At 57.1% G+C, this 6489-nt stretch overlaps 1 protein-coding gene across 1 annotated transcript in view; it reads right to left on the reverse strand.

Moving 5' to 3' along the window:
• The window catches only part of MROH1 (maestro heat like repeat family member 1), a 43155-nt gene extending 36952 nt beyond the window's left edge, over window positions 1–6203 (reverse strand). Inside the window, exons 1-2 of the mRNA XM_040991634.1 lie at window positions 6168–6203; window positions 1460–1581 (exon numbers count right to left, since the gene is read on the reverse strand). The gene's annotated coding sequence lies outside the window, so the exon portion shown is untranslated. The remainder of the gene's footprint in view (window positions 1–1459; window positions 1582–6167) is intronic.
• Between the last annotated feature and the right edge of the window lie 286 nt (window positions 6204–6489).

The raw sequence follows: 6489 nt of genomic DNA on the forward strand, positions 1-6489 counted from the left end.
GCCACCTGCAACATTTGTCCTGAAGCCCTGCTTCCCATCCAGCTCCCAGTCTGTCTGTGGCCTGGGAAAGCAGTGGAGGACGGCCCAAAGCCTTGGAACCCTGTATCTTTTTTTTTTTTAAGATTTTTTTTTTTATTGGAAAGGCGGATATACAGAGAGGAGAGACAGAGAGGAAGATCCTCTGTCCGATGATTCACTCCCCAAGCGGCTGCAACAGCTGGAGCTGAGCCAATCCGAAGTCAGGAGCCTCTTCCAGGTCTCCCACGTGGGTGCAGAGTCCCAAAGCTTTGGGCCGTCCTCCACTGCTTTCCCAGGCCACAGGCAGGGAGCTAGATGGGAAGCAGGGCCGCCAGGATTAGAACCGGTGCCCATATGGGATCCTGGGCCGTTCAAGGCAAGGACCTTAACCACTGCGCCACCGCGCCGGGCCCAGGACCCTGTATCCTTTTCGGTGACCTGCAAAAGTCCCTGATTCCTGGTTTCAGATCAGCTCAGCTCTGGCCATGGCAGCCACCTGGGGGTGAACCAGCAGATGGAAATATTTTTCTCTGTGTCTCCTTCTCTCTATAGATCTGCCTTTTCAATAAAAATAAATCTTTCTGGGCCCGGCGCGGTGGCGCAAGTGGTTAAAGGTCCTCGCCTTGCACACCCGGGATCCCATATGGGCGCCGGTTCTAATCCCGGCAGCCCCGCTTCCCTTCCAGCTCCCTGCTTGTGGCCTGGGAAAGCAGTCGAGGACGGCCCAAAGCTTTGGGAACCTGCACCCGCGTGGGAGACCTGGAAGAGGCTCCTGGCTTCGGATCGGCATAGTATCGGCCCGTTGCGCTCACTTGGGGAGTGAATCATCGGACGGAAGATCTTCCTCTCTGTCTCTCCTCTCTGTATATCTGCCTTTCCAATGAAAAAATAATAAAAATAAATCTTTAAAAAAAAATAAATCTTTCAATAAAAGAAAAGGAAAAGGAAAGAAATAAGATCCCTGCTCTTTACCCTCTACAAAAACCAACTTTGAATGAATAAAGGGCCTGAACCAACCACCTGAGAACGTAAATACTGGAAGGAAGCCTGGGACGCGCTGCAGGACAGCAGCACCGGAGCCGGTGGGGCTCCCTCCAGCGGGGAAGATGCTGTACTGCAGAAAGGTACAACTGACAGAACTGTGCCATGCAGGATCTGCAAAGCGCTTCTCAAACTGCAGCATCCAAGAGGCGGGCAGAGACACCTGAGCAACACTCGGTCCCCAGGCACCAGGAGATGCAAATAAACCCACAATGAGGTTCCACATCACCCCACGGGAACGGCTGTCGTCCAACACCACACAACAAACCCGAACAGAGACGTGCAGGAGATACCTAATCCACTGTTGCTGGGAATGTACGCCAGCGGAGTCATAACGGACACAGCCCTGAGATTCTTCCTGACCCAATGGGAAACAAATTCAAACAAAAGCAGAGATTACCTGCACCAATGTTCACAGCACACCCATTCACAACAGCCGAGCTGCGGAGTCGACCCAGCTACCCATCAGTTGAAGAATGAATAAAGAAAATGTGGCACACACGAATTCGTAATGCAGTTAGGCTGGAGAAAAAAAAGGAAAACTCTATTTAAATTAAATGGATCCAAATGGACCCATCAGCTTATGAAAGAAACCAATCCCAAAAAACACAATTACCACATTTTCTCTGCTCTGTGATAACTAGTACACACAACACAGAAAAACTCCATCTCTGTGAGTTTAAAACCTGACATGTTCATGAGCATTAGCAGCCTGTGCAGCACCCCTGAATAACAGTACGCCAACTTACTCCTCGTCATCACACCGTCATCACTGCGCTCACACCACGTCCTCCAACGTCATCACTGCGCTCACACCACGTCCTCCACGTCATCACACTGTCATCACTGCACTCACACCACGTCCTCCTACGTCATCACACCGTCATCACTGCGCTCACACCACGTCTTCCACGTCATCACACCATCATCACTGCGTTCACACCACATCCTCCCTCGTCATCACACTGTCATCACTGCGCTCACACCACGTCCTCCACGTCATCACACTGTCATCACTGCACTCACACCACGTCCTCCCACGTCATCACTGCGCTCACACCACGTCCTCCACGTCATCACACTGTCATCACTGCACTCACACCACGTCCTCCCTCGTCATCACACCGTCATCACTGCGCTCACACCACGTCCTCCACGTCATCACACCGTCATCACTGCGCTCACACCACGTCCTCCACGTCATCACACCGTCATCACTGCGCTCACACCACGTCCTCCAACGTCATCACACTGTCATCACTGCACTCACACCACGTCCTCCCTCGTCATCACACTGTCATCACTGCACTCACACCACGTCCTCCCACGTCATCACTGCGCTCACACCACGTCCTCCACGTCATCACACTGTCATCACTGCACTCACACCACGTCCTCCCTCGTCATCACACCGTCATCACTGCGCTCACACCACGTCCTCCACGTCATCACACCGTCATCACTGCGCTCACACCACGTCCTCCAACGTCATCACACTGTCATCACTGCACTCACACCACGTCCTCCCTCGTCATCACACCGTCATCACTGCGCTCACACCACGTCCTCCCTCGTCATCACTGCGCTCACACCACGTCCTCCGTCATCACACCGTCATCACTGCGCTCACACCACGTCCTCCCATGTCATCACACCGTCATCACTGCGCTCACACCACGTCCTCCACGTCATCACACCATCATCACTGCGTTCACACCACATCCTCCCTCGTCATCACACCGTCATCACTGCGCTCACACCACGTCCTCCCTCGTCATCACTGCGCTCACACCACGTCCTCCGTCATCACACCGTCATCACTGCGCTCACACCACGTCCTCCCATGTCATCACACCGTCATCACTGCGCTCACACCACGTCCTCCACGTCATCACACCGTCATCACTGCGCTCACACCACATCCTCCCACGTCATCACACCGTCATCACTGCGTTCACACCACATCCTCCCTCGTCATCACACCGTCATCACTGCGCTCACACCACGTCCTCCCACGTCATCACTGCGCTCACACCACGTCCTCCGTCATCACACCGTCATCACTGCGCTCACACCACATCCTCCCATGTCATCACACCGTCATCACTGCGTTCACACCACGTCCTCCTACGTCATCACACCGTCATCCACTAGGCTCACTCCACGTCCTCCTCTGCTCCCTACATCATCACATTCCCATACAGTACAGTGTTAAGCTTTAGGTGTGAAATGACAGGAAACATAACATTGTAGTACTTTAGGAAAAAATGAGCCCGTGGCCAGGGGGGGTGAGGAGTCGCCAAGCCTCTGAGTTTCTATCAGATCATGAAATACATGTGAGAACCATTCACTCTACACAAACATGCATGGGACAGTAACATGTATAGTAATTAGCTTGAATTAGTCCTCACAAATATGGCAGGGTTCTAGAAAGTTCATGGAAATTTTGTTTTTTCCAAAAAAGATTATTTACTTGAAAGAGTTCCAAATACACAGGGAGAGCTACAGAGAGAAATGCAGATTTTGCAACCACTGGATTACTCCTAGCTGGCCCAGAGAGCCCAGTCGAGGCAGGCCACACCGCGAGCTCCATGTGGGTGTCCAAGAGTGCAGGGCCGAGCCCTCAGCGTGGCTTCTCTGCTTTCCCAGGCCATTAGCAGGGAGCCGAGATAAGTCACCAGCTGGGACTTGAACCAGCAGCCATACGGGATGCTGGCTTTGCATCCCACAGTTTATCCACTGGGCCATAATGCCAGACTATACTCTGTATTTTTATGATTAATAGAAAGACACACAGAAAAAAAACAGCCTGAGATATTCCATTTGCTGGTTTACTCTCACAATTAGGGACCAGCATGGCAGCCTAGCTGCTGAAGCCCTCACCTTGCATGCTGGAATCCCATATGGGTGCTGGTTCTAATCCAGGCAGCCCCACCTCCCATCCAGCTCCCTGCTTATAGTCTAGGAAAGAAGTCAAGGATGGCCCAAAGCCTTGGGACCCTGCACACACGGGAGACCCAGAAGTTCCTGGCTTCAGATTGGCTCAGCTCCAGCCATTGTGGCCACTTGGGGAGTGAATCATTGGATGGAAGATCTTTCCCTGTCTCTCTTCCTCTGCATATCTGACTTCCCAATATAAATAAATAAATAAATAATAGGTTTAAAAAAAAAAAACTGCCAGGGCTAGGTCAGATAAAAGCCATTAAAGTATCCTAAGGAGGCACCTGTGACTAAGCCTGTCAGGGTATGCAGGGCAGAGTGTGTGCAGGGCAGAATGTATGCAGGGCAGGGGGCAGGCAAGGGTGTACAGGGCAGGGGTGAGCAAGGAAGGGAGCAGGGCAGGGGTGAACATGGAGCAGGTCAGGGTGAGCAGGGCAGAGTGTGTGCAGGGAGCAAGTCGGATTGAGCAGGCAGGGGTGTGCAGAGCAGGAAACAGGTCGAGTGTACAGGGCAGGGGTGTGCAGGGAGCAGGTTGGGTTGAGCAGGGCAGGGGTGTGCAGAGCAGGAAGCAGGTCGAGTGTGCAGGGCAGGGGTGTGCAGGGAGCAGGTCGGGTTGAGCAGGCAGGGGAGAGCAGGGCAGGAAACAGGTCGAGTGTACAGGGCAGGGGTGTGCAGAGCAGGGAGCAGGTCGAGTTGAGCAGGGCAGGGGTGTGCAGAGCAGGGAGCAGGTTGAGTGTGCAGGGCAGGGGTGTGCAGGGAGCAGGCAGGGGTGAACAGGGCAGGGACTCGGTTGAGCAGGGCAGGTGCGAGCAGGGGAGCAGGTTGGGTTGAGCAGGGCAGGGGTGTGCAGAGCAGGGAGCAGGCTGGGGTGTGCAGGGCAGGGAACAGGTTGAGTGTGCAGGGCAGGGGTGTGCAGGGAGCAGGCAGGGGTGAACAGGGCAGGGACTCGGTTGAGCAGGGCAGGTGCGAGCAGGGAGCAGGTCGGGATGAGCAGGGCAGGGGTGTGCAGAGCAGGGAGCAGGCTGGGGTGTGCAGGGCAGGGGTGAGCAGGTTGAGTGTGAAGGGCAGGGGTGTGCAGGGAGCAGGCAGGGGTGAACAGGGCAGGGACTCGGTTGAGCAGGGCAGGTGCGAGCAGGGGAGCAGGTCGGGTTGAGCAGGGCAGGTGCGAGCAGGGAGCAGGTCGGGTTGAGCAGGGCAGGGGTGTGCAGGGAGCAGGTCGGGTTGAGCAGGGCAGGGGTGTGCAGGGAGCTGGCTGGGGTGTGCAGGGTGAGGGGTCTTCAGCGCAGCACAGGACTTGTGAACCCTGACCACGGCAGCCAGGCCAGTTCTCCAGCCCCTTCACTGTCCTATACACATTTTTTGAAGTTCCCTTATATCCACCTTTCAAAAGACTGTGTGTGTCACAGACCATAAGCATAGTTTGTCATACTTGTAATTATCAAAAAATATTTTAAAAAGAATGACAAGGCAAGGACAAATTACAAGCAACACAAGGGGCCACCACGGCTCATATTAACATGTCAACAGCACAGGCAGGAAGGGGTCACCCGGGAGCAGCAGGGGCCAGCAGCAAGCCTGGGCCCCGCCATGCCCCGGCCACACAGCAGCTCGCACCTGCCCGAGATGTGACTCAGCAAGCTCTGCATCCCACGCACGGGGGGCACCCCACGGGACACAGCCAGCCAGGAACCCGGTGCAGAGGATCCGGCCCAAGCACCAGCCAGGAAAACCAAGAGGCTGCTCGCTCCTCACACCTCTCCTGCGGGCTTGGGCTGCCCAGGAACCACCCGGAGGGCGTCCCTGCGGATTTGGTTGGGCACCACCCGGAGGGGCGTCCCTGCGTGCTCGTCCCGGTACCACCCGGAGGGGTGTCCCTGTGGGCTCAGGCTGCCCAAGCACCACCCGGAGGAGCATCCCTGCGGGCTTAGTTGGGCACCACCCGGAGGGGCGTCCCTGCGGGCTCAGCCGGGAACCACCCGGAGGGGCGTCCCTGCGGGCACTGCCCCCGGTGCCCCAGCCCCGCCTCAGGCTAGAAACCCCGGAGCCGCGGACAGGACCCCGGGCAGGTCAGCGGGGCCGGAGCGAAGACCCCCAGCAGGCCAGCAGGGCCATCCCTCTCCCGCCCACGCCTCGCCCTCCGGCCGGCGGCGAACTGAGCTCCTACACACCCGGAACAGCCCGGCAACAGCTCCCTCGGCGCCGCCGGAAGCGCCCGGGCCGCCTACCTGCGGAAGAGCCGCCGCCCCGAGCTGAGTGGGCGGGGCCACGCGCGCCGTCCCCGCCCCCCGCCGCGCGCTGGCCAACCGCGGCCTGGTGCGGGGCGGCCAGGCCACGCCTCCTGGCGATCGCCGCGTTCACTGGCTGGAGGCACGTCCTTCCTCCACGCTCCAGTGCTGACTTCCGCTCCGCGCTCGGCCCCGCCCCCGCTGCCGCGTGACCGCCGCACCTGACCGGAGGGTTCACGCGGCCCGAGCTGCGCAGGCGTGGCCC

Source organism: Ochotona curzoniae, unplaced genomic scaffold (genome assembly GCF_017591425.1).
Source record: "Ochotona curzoniae isolate NIBS_2020 unplaced genomic scaffold, NIBS_Ocur_1.0 contig_65, whole genome shotgun sequence".
In the NCBI taxonomy this organism is placed as follows: Eukaryota; Metazoa; Chordata; class Mammalia; order Lagomorpha; family Ochotonidae; genus Ochotona; species Ochotona curzoniae.